Genomic DNA, 14800 nt, shown 5'->3' on the forward strand with positions numbered 1-14800 from the left:
AAGTAGCATAGAAAGGGAAAGACTGAGATCGGCTCAAGAGGGACAGGTCTTATATGTATACCTAGGGGAAAGCTCCTGGTATATCAGAAAGTCATTGAAATAAGTGAGTTTTCAGTAGTTTCCTGAAATTACTATAATTTCCTTCCACTCTTAAATTCCCTGGGAGGCTGTTCTAATCGGGAAGGCTCTGCCGCCCCCTGCTGCTCGTTTAACCATTGGGACAGCCAGGAGGCCCATGTCGGCTGATCTCAGCTTTCTCCTGGGTATGTAGAGTGAGAATTTCTCTTTAAAGTATCTTGGCAACTTGCCATGTAGGCATCTATGGACGATCATCATGGCCTTGAAATGGACTCTTCGATTCTGAGCCAGTGAAGATCTTTCCTTGCAGCCGATATGTGTTCTCCATATTTGATTTGCTTAACGATGCGAACGGCATCATTTTGCATAACCTGGCATCGTTGCAACTCCTTCTTGGTGGCACCCACCAGTAGTGCATTGCCGTAGTCCAAACGGGACAAGATGATCGCTCTTGCGATATTTGCAGCATTTGCTTCCCTAATATAGGGTCTGATGGCTCTCAACAAGCGCAAGTAATATGTATTGTTTTTATGTAGATAGTTTACTTGTGCTTCGGCCCCCACTGATGCTTCTACCAACATACCTAGTGTTTTGACTTGCGGAAGCACTGGAATTTTGGCTTCTTTTATCATGAATTCCCTATATTGGTCTCCTAGTTTGGATCTTGCATGCCGAGATCCAAAGATCATGAGCTCTGTCTTGCTATTGTTGAGACACATCCAGTGCTTCTGCATCCATATGTCTATGATTTTATAGACTTCTATTTTCACGCAGTGTACTCTCCCGTCATTTCAAAAACCAACTGTGTATCATCGGCGTAGTTAGTGAAAAACACACCAATGCTTTCCAATAAGTCACAGAGGCTGCGCATGTCAATGTTGAATAGCAGAGGGGACAGACTTGCTCCCTGTGGTACTCCAAATAGGATGAGAGCTGCTTCTGAGAAGGTATCTCCCCAATGAATACGTGCCTTCCTATCACTGAGAAAGGACGCTATCCAAGCCAGTGCAGGTGGAGAGCAGCCTACGATTTTATCTAGAGCGTTTTGTAGTAGTCGATGGTCCACTGGATCAAACGCTGCACTGAGGTCCAACAGCATAAGCATCCCTGATTTGCCCTGTTCGATCAGCTCTAGCATGTGGGATTGTAGGTCGAGCATAGCTGACTCCGTACTATGGGCTGTTCTAAAGCCCGATTGCTGTGTGTGTAACATCTCCAGCGTTTCCACGTGTTTTTGTAGCTGATTCGTGGCGATTTTGTTCAGAATCTTCAGTACAAAATGAAAGTTTATTATAGGGCGTAGTTTGCTGGGGTCTTTCGGGTCCAAACCTGCCTTTTTGACCAAAGGAGTTATTGTTACTTTAATGATGTTGGGTATTTTCCCTTCGGAAAACAAGGGGTTGATTATTTTAGTGAGGGTAGGAGCAAAAAGCTCTTGGTTATCCAGAATGATTTTTGTGGGCAGGATATTCTCTGCACAGGATGTTGGTTTCATTTTAGACAACACCTGACAGAAATCCTCCTCCGTTATGGCTTTGAACTGAAAGCTTTCTCCATTTCCTGGTCTGGGCTCTTCAGTGGTGCAAGTTTCTAAGGTAGTGCACTCCCTTGCCTGTATTATATTCGCTCTGGCTTTTGAAATTTTAGCAGCAAAGGCTTCTTGTACTCTCTCATAGTCTTCTTTCGAAGGGTTGTGTGGTAGTAAGAGTGCCTTGGGTTTTTCGATTGACTTGAGAATTTCAAAGAGTTTGCTTGTTGAGTTAGCAGCTGACTATTTCTCTGTTGTAGTAGTTTAGTTTGGGTTCTTTGACTGCCTTTCTATATTCTAAGTCTTTGCATTTCCAGTCATTTCAATTCTCTTGTGACTGGTTCCGAAGCCATGCTCTTTCTTTGGCGCGCTTCTCTTGTTTCAATATGTTGATTTCGTCATTGCACCATTTGCATTGGTTGTTATTTTTCCTAACTGACTTATTTTTTAATGGATCATGCTGGTCTACTAATTTTTGCAGACTAGAGGTGTACTTAGCTAGCATGGTCTCACAGCTATCATTTTTCACAAATGACTCTAGGACTTGCTGTAGGCACGGTATCAGAAGTTCTGCCCCTAGATTCTTGAAATTTCTACTCCAGAATACTATGTGTGGGTTATCCTGTCTTTGGGGGGGGGGGGGGGTTTGTGTTATTTCAAAAGGTAACCAGGCTGTGATCGGACCAAATACAAGGCTCAGTAGAGACGTGCTCCGATTTATGTTGTTGGTGCCGACCCAATCCAGCTGGTTCCCTTGGGGTGTAGTAGGGTCATTGTTAATAACGTAAAAGCCCATGTTATTCAAGGACTTTTCTAATGCCAATGCCTCTTTATCCGCCGGATCCCCCCTCCATCCCTCCATCTGTTCATATCACCTACTAATATGGTGGCAGAGTTTGCCGAGGTTAGCTTGCTGATTTGGCTGGCCACCTCGTTTTCGAAATCTGAGGTTAGCGCAGGGGGGTCTGTAAACCACAATAATATTCAGGCAATTATTGGGTGTATGGGTCAACTTTAATTGAATTGACTCACAGCCCGTACATTCAAAGCTGGCTTTGAAAAGATGCAAGGCTTCTTTTTCTATAACGCCACTCCACCGCCCTTCCCCTGCTCTCCGTTTTTGTTATACATAATGTATCCCTCTGGGACGGCGGTTGAAACTACTGGGCCAATGGGCTCCTTCAGCCAGGTTTCTGTTAGACAGATTATATCCACATTCCTCTCTTTTATAAGGTTGCGAACGCTAAGGGCATGTTTACTTAATGAGCGCGTATTTAAGAGACCTATTTTCAAGCTTGAGTTGTCTTGTGTACGAACTGTATTCTGCCTTGCCTTTAGATAAGGCTGTTTTATGGAGGGCTTTGTGCTCCCTGTAGCATCTTGTTGGGATGGGGTGTGGGGGGGTTGTTGAGGAGCAGCACCTTTCCGACTGCTTCTGAGCGTTCTGGGTGTTTCACCCACATCTCTCCCTATGACACGCCCTGTGAGTGTGTGAAAGTGCTTGGTGAGGTATCAAGGGTGCAGGAAAAAAGTAGGGTAAACAAGGTTACCAAACAGAAAGTAATAATGTGTATAGATATCCTGGGAACTGCCTCTCTTACCTCAGTGGACCACCTAGCACAGACTGAAGCAGATTGTGCCTGCCCGTGCGTGCCGGCACGTTCGCGCCGGGTTTGAAGTGAAATGTGATTGGAGGACTACAATCCTGCTGGGGATTGTAGTTCCTTCAGTCTAAAAACGCGTGCAGAGGGCAGCATTACTATGGATCTGCTCACTTTCCTTAGCAGCAATCAAATCAACTTTCAACTTAGCAATCAACACAAAGTAAGTTCAACAAAGTGAGATAGACAGATGATTAAATATTTACCTAACTAAAAATACAAAGTTACGGGTCTGTCTAAGATAAAATCTTGAAAGCAACTACAATTAAAACTTCAGTTAAAACTTCAATTAAAATGACTAACTTAGTACTACTAATAATCTACATGCAGTTTTTCCAAAGGGTTTTCGATTGACTCAAGACTACAAAGAACGAGAGGATCATGGGGATTAGTAGTTTCTCCTCGGTTTTTGTTTAAAAATGGCAATTTGTGTTATACAGCCAGTGGCTAAAATGTTTTTTCAAAATAAAAAATTAAGAGTTGTAAAGAGCTGGTGGAAGCAGTGATTAAAGAAGTTAAAGCATAATGCTCGCTCCTTCCTGACATAGAATTGAAATGGTGAGCCATTTTTTGTGGCTGGCTAGTAGCTTGCAACTTGTTGTCTCCTGTCCATTGTGAGCTTGTCATCCCTGAAAGAAGTGAACAGCTGAGATGCGTCGGGTTGTTCAGCAGGATGATTAAATAAACGTACAAGTTTGTGTCCGTTCTCATCACCCTTCAGTTTCAACGTGGGATGAATTGCCATTGTGCACCATTCTATTTTCACAGCACACTTAGCAGCAATCCCTTCTGGTTTCTATATAAATCTATTGTATGTTTCTTGGAGAAATCCTGATCAATTCACCAACAGTTAATTAATGCTGCTATTTGATTATGCTTTGTTCCAGGTGTATAGGAATGATGGTTTACCAATTGAGATTTCTGAAATCAAGCAAACTGAGTTTGTAAAAAAATATATATTTATTGAAACTAAGCTGTTTAGCAATGTATTTTATTCCACTGATAACTATAATTTGTTTACAAAAAAAACTGTATGAATGCATAATTTCAGAAATCTCAGTAAACTATCGTTCCTATACACATGGAATAAAGCATGATCAAATCAAATAGTTTTAATTAATAACTTTTGGTCAATTGATCAGGACTTCTCCAAGAAACGTATAATAGATTACATTTCATCTGTGCTCCGAGTACTTTTTACGTAGCTTAGTGCATCCTTTGTGCATTTAATATTACATAAAGTCAATAAGATTTGAGGAATTGCCTTCCGAGAAATTGATAATGGGCACATTAATAAAAAGTGGCAAATGGCTTCCTCCCAGTTTACACAGAGAGGGCAAGTCCTAGAGTCCTTAGTCCAGTGAGAAAAAAAGAAGACAGGGATGGAATGCCCATTCTCGTTTTGGTCAGAAGGCTTTCTTTTCGTCTTCCTCTTGCAGGGGAGATCAAAATGTTGCTCTAGTCTTAACAAGTGTTTGGTTCTCCGGTACTCTAGGGATAACTTCTTGTGGACACCATTCTTACTCAACTCCCTTAGGTACCATTCATTGTAGGTACTACGGACCACTGACCTACTTTAAGCCCTACATTTGGGCGTTATAGGAGAGATGCATCAGCGCTAGATTTTCCAACATGTTTTTGAGGTAGCTTAGCCATGGAGTTTTTAAGGCCTTCTGGAGAATGGTTTTATCGAGACAGGCTTCACAACATGGCTACAAGGCCCCAACATTACATACCTTGAGCAAGTGCAGCAGGGGCTTCAATCTGACTGTATGAGCTATCCCTAAGAGACCAATTTCCAATCTAGTCCGTATTGTTGGGGCACTACATGGACGCCCCAAAAGGCATTTCTGGATGCGTTCTTCCTTTTCCAGCGGCAATATGTTGGAATGGCCCCAGAGCTCACTACCATATACGGCAGCATTAATAGCTTGCATTTTGTAAACCTCAGTAGCAAGAGTAAGTGTATGGCGCTCTTAGTTAGCGCTTGGAAAAGCTAGTCACAACCGTGCCTCTTCTAGCTAGGACCGCAGTGCTTTTGGCAACTTGTTTTACCCATTTAGAGTGACTGGTGCAATCGTTTTGCAAGGTAATGACGACGGTCATCTTCCTAAATGCGTGAGATTTTGATCGCATAAGTAGCTTAAAATCGCCTATGGAGTATAATGAGAGAGAAGGACATGACCTTTGTCTTAGTAATGTTGATAGTGAGCCCTTTTTTTCTGACAGTTGTCATGGAACATGTTTTATTGTCTTTGCAATCCCACAGGTGTCTTGGAAAGTAAAATTGCATTATCTGCAAATAAATTCTTATTGAATGCATGGGGCAGATCTGTCACAAAATACAACAGCCCACTCAAACGAGGTCGTCGTCTAGATTTTGTCTGTCCATTAATTCATTCATTGAATACTTATAAAATGCCAAATGCAGCAAGGTCACTTTGCAGTGCCCTTAGAGTTAGAGAGGAAGAGGATACATTAAGTGCAGAGGCCAAGTCGGTAGTGTAGTCAAAAGCAGAGTGCAAACAATAATAAAGTACCAACAGAAAAGTGAGGAGGGTGAAGGAATGGGTGGGAGGAGCATGGGGTGAATGAGTGCCAGGAAGGGAAAATGGAACGTAAACAATATCAAGCGAGGAGGTGGTGGTGCATTTTAAAAGGAAAGGTTTTGGGTTCCTGAAGCGAGGATAGTCGTCATCTGATCTTAGATTTTGGGGGGTCCATTCCAGGTGCCTACTGTGTCCAAAGTTTTCTTACCATGTCTTTATTTCCAGAAGTAGTCAACAACCAACTTTCCGGAGAAGGATTGCTGGGATCTTAGTAGAGCATACTTGTTAGTCTTACCACAGAGGTATTTGGGGCCCAGATTCCCCTGACAACTTTAATGCAAAGGGTTTTGAATTACAATTTGAGCTGGTACGAAAGACAGTGTAGGACATTGAGGGCTTGTGTGAGGTGGTCATGGGTTTACAGGCCAAGGACCAGTCCAGCTGCCATTTTATGAATGATCTAAAAAGACAGTGAGTTAGATGTTTTGGGAGGCCACGATAAAGACTGTAGTACCTAAGCAATATGTGATCAGGGCAGCAATGACCCCTACTTATGCTATATTCAGTGGTGGGAGTATAGATCAAAGAATGAGGAGGTGGAAATGAAATTATTTTGGTGATCCCATTAAAATGCTGTTAGAAAGATAGGAGCCGGACCAAAAAATATGCAAAGAAATTTTTGACCCATTTCAACTAAGATCATTACCTATTATCCAGTCCTGAATATAGTAGGTAGCTTGAGGAAGGAGCAGAGAGTTTTAGGGCAATTTGTGTTGTTCGTCAGCATAGGTTTGAAAGGTGGTAGCGAAAGGGGTAATAGTATAGGAGAGAGGTTTCGGGTAGACCTTGAAGAACTAAGAGAAAAGAGTATGGTGCCTTGTGGCACTGAAAGATTGAACCTCTCAAGGCGTGGTATGCGGACTGGAGATCATGGAGGAGATTGTAAGTTTCCATGTACTCAATAAATTGGAGCATGGCTGTTCCTTCAGCAATCCAGACTAAGATTGGAATGTTACTGATAGTTTAGTTTATTCATTTCTATTGCGCACCAGACCCGAGGGTATGAGGGCGCATGAGCAGCATGGTTATTCAAAGCTTGGTTACAGGTTGCTTATACATTGCATTACATAATTACAGTGTGACAATGGAGGACATGTGTACAATTTGGCAGGAAGGAGATAATGCAGTACATATATTTAAAGATTTACATATATTTTACAAATTTACATATAGGCATACAATGCGGAAAGCAGCTGTGTGGTGTTAATGGTTCGTGTTCTTTATCCAGGGGATGTAGTTGCGTCTGAAGTGTGAGTAGGATTGGGGTGTTCTGAGAGATGGTGGTAAGGAGTTCCAGTGTTGAGGTGCTTTCACCTGGAAGCTGTTGCCGCCCATTTTGGTGCGTTTAAACCTGGGGACAGTGAGCAGGTTAGCGTTGGAGGTTCTGGTGGGTCTGTTGGGGGAGTGTTTGCATATTCTGTCTGCCAGGTAGCGTGGGGCAGCGTTGTTCAGGCATTTGTTGGTGAGCGATGCTACTTTGAGCAGGATTTTGTCTGTTGTGCTGAGCCAGTCGTGGGATTTCCTGATATTGGAAATGTGTTCCCTCCTGGGAATGTTGAGCGCTGCCCTAAGAGCGTTGTTTTGTAGCGTCTGAATTTTGTTGGTGATTTGCTTGCTGGCTCCTATGTAGAGGGCATTACAATAGTCCAATTTGGATAATACCAGGGCTCTGGCTAGTGTAATGCAACTCTGGGTGGAAAGGAAAGGTTTGGCTGCTCTTATAAGCTTACATGTGTAGGCCGTGGCGGATGCCATCGAGCTAACCTGTTTGTGGAACGATAGGGAGGAGTCGAGGTATATTCCTAGAGTTTTCACTTCTTTGGAAATCTTGATTAGGTTCCCGTCTATGATGAAGTTGGCGTAGATGTGGTCGAGTTTGGCTAGGTTGGGGGTGGAACCAAGGATGATGAGTTCAGTTTTATCATCATTCAGGCATAGACTGTGTGAAGCCATCCATGCCTGGATGATGAGATACACCTTGTTCACCAAGGCCAAATCCTGGTTGTAATCCCCCGTCAACGGGATGAGGATCTGTGTATCATCGGCGTAATTGGTGTAGGTGATACCCAGGCCATCTAGATCGTCAAACAGGGGCTTCGTGAACACGTTGTACAGAGTGGGGGAGACGCAAGAGCCCTGTGGGACTCCACACGTGATGGGGATGGGCTCGGCGGCAGCGGAGGAGGAGGAGAAGACACGCATGGATCTGTTGTTGAGGAATGACTCAATCCAGCTGATGGCTTCTTGGGAGAAGTGGGCAGCTGAGTCTAAATGATTGCAAAGGATTTTATGGTCAACTAGGTCAAACGCCGCGGAGAGGTCTAGCAAGAGTAGTAATGCAGTTTTCCCCGTTGTCTCTAAGGGCGTCTATTTGGGCTTTCAGATATAACAGGGCGGTTTCTGTCCCATGTTGGGGTCTGAAGCCTGATTGTCTTATGCCTAGGAGGTGGCTTGTTTCAAGATATTTTTGGATTTGTTGGTATGCTGTCTTGTCCAGTATTTTGAGCGGAATGGGACGGTGGTAATCGGTCTGTAGTTGGTTGGGATGGACGGGTCGAGGGAGGGTTTTTTGAGAAGAGGGAGGACCCAAGACTCTTTGAGGTTACTGGGGACTGTTCCTGAGGAAAATGAAGCATTGATGAGTTTGGTGATGAATGGCTAGAGGTCTCTTGTCGCATCTTTAATGGTTTGTGGGGGGCAGAGGTCGCCTTTGCAGTTGGAGGGTTTAAGGCCAAGAATGATTTTTTCTACTTCGAGAGTAGAGACTTTTGAAAAGCTGAAGCGGGCAGTGTTGGGTGTGTGGAGTGAGAGTGGAGGGCTCGAGTGGGCGTTGATGGGGTTGGTGAGGGAGTCTTTCTTGTTTTTAATTTTAGTTTGAAGGCCGGTGACTTTATTGTTTCGTGCATTGTGGACGCTGGTGCACCATTGTTTGTCCTTAACGCAGGTATCAGGAATTAAAACCGGTGTTTCCAATTCTTTCAGGATAGTAAATAGTTCTTTGGTGCTGGAGTTGGATTGTGAGATTCTCTGGTTATAGGATTCTTGTTTGGCCTCTATGATTTCTTTTTTGTAGTTGGCCGTTATTTTGTTGAGCAGTAGTTTGTTATGGTCTGTTGGAGACTGTCTCCAGACTTGTTCCAGTTTACGCTTTTCCAATCTAAGGGTTTTTAGATGGCTGGAGAACCATTGGTTAAGGTGCTTTTTTGCTTTGCATTTTCTGAGTTTTAGTGGTGCAATGGCGTCTAAGGCTGTGTGTATGGTGTTGTTATAGCGTTCTACGGCTATAACAGGCGATAGGGTGATGCTAGGGTCTGTATTTATTTTTTTGAGTGACACTGTGATGAGGGTTTTCTGAAACGAGAAGGGGAGGGATTGCATAGATGAGGAAACTGACCACAAAAGAGATGGATGGGGGTGTGTGTGTGTGGAGATATTTTCTTTAATGGTTTTATCCAGGCAAGGAAATACTTGTTTGGTCAACGCTCCTTTTGGTAATCTTCATGATGTCAAAAATCAGACAAGCAAGGACACATCAGCCTTGTGTTTAGGCTGATCACAGAGGCAATTATGGTCATATTGGCTTTTGTGATCTATGAGGTTTCCTCGCAGCAATTTGCTCAAGGACCATTTGGTCTCATTTTTTAAAACCACATTTTACCATACAACAAATGCGGTGGGACAAAACCCCCACCGCCGCCCAGAAATCGCCCCACATCCACCCTCCACATTTACTGTAAAAAGAAAAAAACTACCATAAAACTATATGGGCCTCAAACAAACTGGTCTGCGAGGAAATGGGGAAGCTCTGAATATGGAGGTAAGTGTTCCACCAGTCTTTTCAGTGATAAACAGTGATAGGTCATCAGAAAGAGCCCGACTGAGCAAGTACAGCCACAGGGTTGGCAGCTTGGGAGATTAGATTGTGAAGTAAGGCCTTTTTGTGACAGAGCGGCATCCTTTTTTTTGTCCTCAGGGTATTTGGATTGCCAACACTGCTGTTCAAGAGGGAACATTCACCTGTTTTAAAGAAGGTCAGTGTCGAACCAGACATTTTCAGCCCAGGTTTGTGTTGAAGATGAGAACTAGTGAGCGATGGAAAAGGCCTTCAGGGGTTTTGGTCGTAATGGTTAGGAGCAGATGGCAGTCCCACCAAGAGAGTACAATTACTCTGAGGACAATGTGATATGGGAAAGGCGATTATGGCATTGAAGGCGTTTGCCATAAAGTCATACAAGAGGCAGAGAGAAAATAAGTAATTTGAGCTCTTGTTGCTAGGACAGTCCAGCCAGAGGTTAAAGTCACCCAGGATACATGGTATCCGCAGAGGTTTTTATAGTTGAGATGAAATCAGCCTTCTCAAGCATGATCTAGGCAGTGTTACTAGGTGGGCTCTATATTACAATGGTATGCAGTGATAAAATCGCGGCAAAAATGTCGCCTTTCCAAAAATAATTGCGGCAAAAATGCTGTGGTTTGGCCTGTTAAAGGTGTACCCCTTTACACCATTTAAGGGGAGTGGGAGTTGCGGGTGTGTCCCCCGCTCCCCTTAAATGGTATAATGGGTCCGGGGGTTTGCAGGGGTGTCCCCCGCATCCTTTACATGGATTACAGCATCAAAACAACTTTTGCCGCGATATTTTGTGTTCACAGCCATTTTAACGCATGGAACCATTACAATTATGTTTTTACGTGTGGTGTGCCCAGGAATGCATTTTCATTAAATGCTCTCAAAGGAGGAGGGATTGGGTATAGGTACTCGAGTGTTGGGACTATGGGAAGTGGCGAGAGCGTGGCCTGACATGGGAAGTGGCAAGAGGGTGGTCTGCATAAGTAGCCCCTGGGCTTTAGGCTTTCAGAAAACCCTGTCTGATAGTGATCTTGTAGGGGATGTTTATGTAAGAATCAACCATGGACAGACCTGGATTATATTTGAGGATTACTTTTTTGGAGAGGCAGCAGTACAGGAGGCAGGCATAGGGGAGCAGTTTAAAAAGTGTACTACGTAATTATGGCTTTGGTGAAAGCGACAACGGGGTTGAGGGATTTGGGTGTACGGTGAGTGGGGAAGAGTACATATCAAGGAACTGCTGCGTACGAGGGGGTGGGAAGACGTAGGGAGGAGGATAATTCACCTGGAAGAGATCAGGCAGTAGAAGGTTAGAAGTATAGCTGAGAGCAGGAGAGTAGTCGGAAGGAGCAGGAGAGGCACAGGAGTTGGCAGCAAAATGTGGTGGCTCAGAGTTAGGAGGGAAGGTGAGATAAGGAAGGCATAGCCCAAAGTCAGAAGGAACAGTGTGAGAGCCAGGGCAGTCAAAGCGGGGTGGGAGGGAGTAGACTGGGAACGGCAGGGTTAGAGGTGTAGTTGGACCAGAAGTAGAGGATGATTGCTAATACGGGAGAAGTGTTGATGCAGAATCGATAAGGGGCTTGGCATGGCATTGGGGAGAAAAGGATTCGGAGGGGGAACACATACCTTAGAGAGGCCTATCTTTGAATAAGTTGTGAGTCATTCATTCAGCAGAAGCATTTATGGGGAGGTGGCAGAAGAAGGGAGGGAGACCGCAGAAGTGAGGAGGGAGGAGGGACGTGGGGGACTGGGAGAGTGGAAGAAGGGAAAGAAGATGGTCCGAGGGACCCAAGAAGGGAAGCGATATATGAGAGTGTGAATGAAGAGGGAAGAGATTTAAGGGTTAAGGGGACACAGAAGGGGCTACGAACAGTGCTCTATGATGGGGAACCCAATGAGAGAATGAGGCGTGTGTTAGGGTTTGAGGGGGAAGAGAGGAAAGCAGTAGAAACAAGCAACAGAGTAAAAAGGAGGGAAAAATGTAAACTGGTCAAAAGTAGAGATGACGGGGTGAAGAGCAGGAGGCAAAGTGGTGGAGGTGAGTGAGTGGGTGAACAGAGCAAGAAGGACATGACCACGGGGAGGGAGGGAGGGAAGGGGGGTGGAGGGGGAGAACAGTATGGTGGGCCAAGGGAAAACAGGTCAAGGTGGAGTTCGAAGAGGGAGAAAGGAGGCGACCAGAACACAGGTGGGCAGTGAACGAATGAGGGGGAAGCAGGGATACTAAAAGGAAGAGGCTGGTGAGAAAAGAAAAACTGCAGGGTTAGACACAATGGGCAAAGAAGGAGAAAAGGCAGTAGGATGTGGTGTATAGGGCAGAACTAGGTCAATGGGAACAAATAAGGAAGTGCTAGAGGAAAGGGGGTGGCCAGAATTCCAGTAGGAAGGGAGAAGGTGCCATGAGTGAGCCTGCAGGCTACAGGAAAAAGCAGTGGGTGACCCAGGAGACATAGGGGATGGATGTATGAAGATATGGGAGTTATGGGGAGGGGAAAGAAGACAAGAATGGAGCTGGGAAAAACAAAACAAACTGACAAATGATGGTACAGTATGGTCAATGTGAATATTACTCAAGGTAATCAATGGTGCAAGGGAACACCAGTGCAGAGTCATAGGGAGTGGGAGGGTAATTTCAGCCAAATGACAACCTAGAAAGTGGCCTGGTGAGAAGCCTGAAAGCTATTTGCACCAGTCAGATCTAAAGTCGCCATGTTGTTGCCAATCCACAGGACTCATATGCTGCCCTAGTGGGAAGCCTATTTATTTGCCCAATTCAGATCTAAAGTTATTAATCTGAGAAAAGCATAATTTGAGCAGGACCTAGTTATCAAAAGAACCCTTAGCAACCATGAACACAACTAGAGCAAATATAAACAAGTTAAGACAATCTAAGCTGTAACATTTCGTATGGAGGCCATCTTTAAGTCTGTTGACATCACATCTTGTCAGCCCAAAATAAATAAAAAGGCTTTCAAAATCTACTCTGAATTTATCAACTCCCAGCAAACCAGTGTCAATCCCACTTGTTTTGAGAAGTGGGCAAATAACCTTGTTTCACCGTTCCGGACCAGATGTTGAAAATCCCCCAAAAGTTCATCGTAAACAAGACCTACGCTGTAAACCTCTCAAATCTGCTGGGGTGTGCAGTCATTTTAGCATCAACATAACCTAAGAAATTACCAGAATAAACAAACTAAAAGCCTCAGCTGAACAATGCTACCAAAGCCCAGTTTCCCCAATAAAATAATCAAAAATGGAGAACTTTTCACAACAAACGCTTTAGCGGATGCGGATATTTCAATTGAGCTTTTAATGCAAAATCCGGTAGCGCCAAAAATAAACTATCAATATGATTGGTTTTGTACCCAAAATAAATGTAACTCCTATATAGATTTCAATCTTATATATTTTGGACGTAGAACATTACGCACAATGGCCGATTACCTACGAAAATGTCCCTCACCACATTTCAAAAATCAAGATCTAAGGTTTAGATTGAACCTATGGCAGACGAATAATATCTTGGCTCGACGTGGCATTATTTCCAGAGTAAAACTTTTGCCGATTTTGCAAATATAAAGCTCAGAGGGAAACTAGCACCTGCTAGTTGAATGTTCGGCTTTAGTTCCAAGGTGCAATGGCCATTTAAAAGGTTTGTTCAATGATTATCAAACTATGTCAATTTGTGATGCCTGGTACAATATTTTCAACTAGACTAGCTGTTAAAATAGCTACTACCAATTATCTGGAATCTCGAACTAACCAATGTCAACTGTGTAAAAAGTAATGTGTTTAGATATTACTGAGCTATGTTTTGACAGAAATATCAAAAGCGACAGTGATATACAGTGGGATATACACTCAGAGATATATATGTAACCCATAATGCCCAGTTCAAAGTTTTTAAGAATACCATCCAAGGTTTAGCACCATTTATAGAGATAAAGGGCCCGACTCATGAACGTTTTCCTATGGTACTGCGCCATTATAAAACCCTTTGATGAATCAGGCTCACACTTTTAAGATTGATTTTAGTTGTATCAGACATTTATCGTTACTTACATGAACTGTATTAATGAATTACCTTTTTTTAAACAGTTTTTATAGTCCGTTACTAAATTTATACTGTTTATGTAATTTCTTACTCTTGTGATCATTCCAATTGCTCATCTATAAATATCTGTACTAGATTTGGGTTTGAAATATTACATCAATTTTGTTTTTGTTCTGTCTAAAAAATGATTGTATTATTACATGTAAAATTGGAAAGACTTGTATGTAAAATGGTAATTTGAAAGGTTGAACCTTTATTCAGCCAAAACAATTTAAAAAAAAGAAGAAAAAAAAAAGAAATCAATTCATCTGTAGCCAGAAAGTTGAGAAACCATACCCTAACTACCAGCAAAGATCACAACTTTCCAGGGAAAATAACCCTAGTGTTAAAACCAAATGGCTACCATTATTTAACAATTTCCAATATACTTTTTTGCGGCTAAATACTCCAGAAAATCTTAAGAATGCTGCAGTCACACTAATTTTGTTAGATCTTTCATCTATGTACAATATTGTCAACTACTCTCAGTTTATACAAAGATTTAATGGCATCATAGGCTTGTATGGGGCAGTATTGAAATTGATTAGCAATTAGCTCCCAGGTCGCTCGTCATAGGTTAAAATTGGAGGATTTGCCTCCCACATCAGTTGGTCTTATGAAGTGCCCCAAGGCACCATTATTTACCCATCACATATTAATGCATAGATCACATCTATGGCAGACGTAATAGCAGGCCTTAATATTTGCACTCAGCCATTGGCTACTGACAATTGGCGAGTAAGAAATGTAATGAGGTGTGCACATGCAGAACTGAGGAGGTAAGAGACTTTATACCTACATAGTAGCTTGCAACTTGAAATTTGTACCCCAGCGGATACTCTTACTAACCTCAAACGTAAGCAGACAATTCTCAGATCGTGCGGCCCTGCAGAAGAGAAAAACAGCCATATCACCACCTTTCTGCCGAAACTCCAGGATTATACCTTTTGACGATCAGCTCAGTCTGAACAAAGACAAAACAGA

At 43.1% G+C, this 14800-nt stretch overlaps 1 protein-coding gene across 7 annotated transcripts in view; it reads right to left on the minus strand.

Moving 5' to 3' along the window:
* The window catches only part of FBXL19 (F-box and leucine rich repeat protein 19), a 664561-nt gene that overhangs the window by 579507 nt on the left and 70254 nt on the right, over positions 1–14800 (minus strand). For 2 of the 7 annotated variants that reach the window (XM_069651934.1, XM_069651933.1), the window contains one exon: positions 14666–14780. The exons of the other annotated variants lie outside the window; for them this stretch is intronic. The gene's annotated coding sequence lies outside the window, so the exon portion shown is untranslated. The remainder of the gene's footprint in view (positions 1–14665; positions 14781–14800) is intronic. 7 annotated transcript variants of the gene reach the window in all.

Source organism: Ambystoma mexicanum, chromosome 3p (assembly GCF_040938575.1).
Source record: "Ambystoma mexicanum isolate Mex_15411 chromosome 3p, UKY_AmexF1_1, whole genome shotgun sequence".
Classification (NCBI taxonomy): domain Eukaryota; kingdom Metazoa; phylum Chordata; class Amphibia; order Caudata; family Ambystomatidae; genus Ambystoma; species Ambystoma mexicanum.